At 42.9% G+C, this 1,510-nt stretch overlaps 1 protein-coding gene across 7 annotated transcripts in view; it reads right to left on the bottom strand.

Annotated features, from left to right (window-relative positions):
- The window catches only part of LOC118419211 (poly [ADP-ribose] polymerase tankyrase-2-like), a 135,259-nt gene that overhangs the window by 9,349 nt on the left and 124,400 nt on the right, over nucleotides 1-1,510 (bottom strand). The window lies entirely within an intron of this gene.

The following is a 1,510-nucleotide window of genomic DNA, read 5'->3' as shown; positions in this document are numbered from 1 at the left end:
ACACATAATTTAGATTAAAAAAAGCAAATATTTTACTCCGTTGATGGCCCATAGTGAGATGTACAGTGTGCTGTAGCTAGACACTGAACTTGACAGTTGAACACTTCCTGTGTAGACGTACCTTTCGTCGTTCTCCTGGTCACCGACTTGGTTGCCATGAGCCAAAACCTGGGGTGCACCATTGCTGTGGAAGGATTGTACAACATGATGGTAAAGGTTGAATAGAGTCTAAACTGATGAAACCCCTCCTTATACCCATGTTACACAGTCGACGAGCTTCGGTCGAAATTTGGTGATCGCCAAAAGGTCGCATTTAACAATCGCTAGGAGGCAAGCTACACCATCACAAAGTGACCTACGAACACAGTCCAATCTCTAAAAGTCGAACGATTATCGAAAAAGCACAGGGCGTATAATTGATCAGTGGTAAATGGCATAGTCGGTTTTAATAAATGAAGTGTGGCAAGGATGCTAGAATATTTTATATGAAGTTCTTCGACGCAGGATTTAGAGAAATTGGAGATCATCGCTATCACTTCATAACTTTTCCACCAAACAAGCATAAATTATAATTTATGCTTGTTTGGTGGAAAAGTTATAAAGTTTTCCATTCCGTAGAAGCCACTCCCAATAATTTTAAGTTTATAGATAAGGTTTAAAGACACATTTAGTCCAAGGTGCAATTTTAGTCTTTTTGTGTTTGCTTGTTAGACAGAGGCCTTACCAGAGTCTTGTCTCTTCCGTAGAAGCCACTTCCGACAGCCACCATTAGTCTGTCTATCCCAGAGTGGTAGTCACTAAAGCCGAGCCAGGCTAGCTTCAGGGTCGGAGTTCCGCTGTTGTCGTACGTCATCCAGCTGTCCCTGTGCCTGGTCAGCCGAGCAGCGTGGTCAGTATTGACCGCAAAATGACCGGTTAAAGGCTTCGAGGAGTCCACCTGTTTGTAGACAAATCACGAAAATGGTCAGATGCATCGACACCGAATCATAGCACGGCCGGAAAATTTTCAACTACTAGAAGTTGGTAGACATATATTAGATTGTAAGAGAGACATTTATGGGGTGGGGGTGGGAGGAGGTAACCACGCAGTCTCGAACCTAGCCTCGTGATCTCGCGAGACTACGTCATTCCGTGATCAAGATGTACTGAGCAGACATCGAAAACTTGGAGGTACGTGTCACTGCTGGAAGAATTACTCTATTAGCCAATTAATGAAATTTAGCGTAATTGTACCAATCACAAAAGTACATTTGTTGGATTTTCCTTACCAAGAGAGATCCGGTCTGTGTTTGTGTGCAGAGCCTCGCGTTGTTACATCCGATTACCTTCGCAACGTAGTTGTTCCCATCATCCAGTGCGAGCTCAGTGAACGTGTACTCGTACACAGTGCCGTTGAGCTGAAACGAAATCAGAAACTTCGATAAGAACAAATCCATTGATAAAATACGACTCCTTATCCCTTGATGAAATAGTGTACTTTGCCTGATGTTACATATGATACATATTTGTG

The sequence above is a fragment of the Branchiostoma floridae genome, chromosome 7, assembly GCF_000003815.2.
Source record: "Branchiostoma floridae strain S238N-H82 chromosome 7, Bfl_VNyyK, whole genome shotgun sequence".
Taxonomy (NCBI): Eukaryota; Metazoa; Chordata; class Leptocardii; order Amphioxiformes; family Branchiostomatidae; genus Branchiostoma; species Branchiostoma floridae.
Note: the sequence above shows the minus strand (reverse complement) of the source record. Positions and strands in the feature narration are given on the sequence as shown.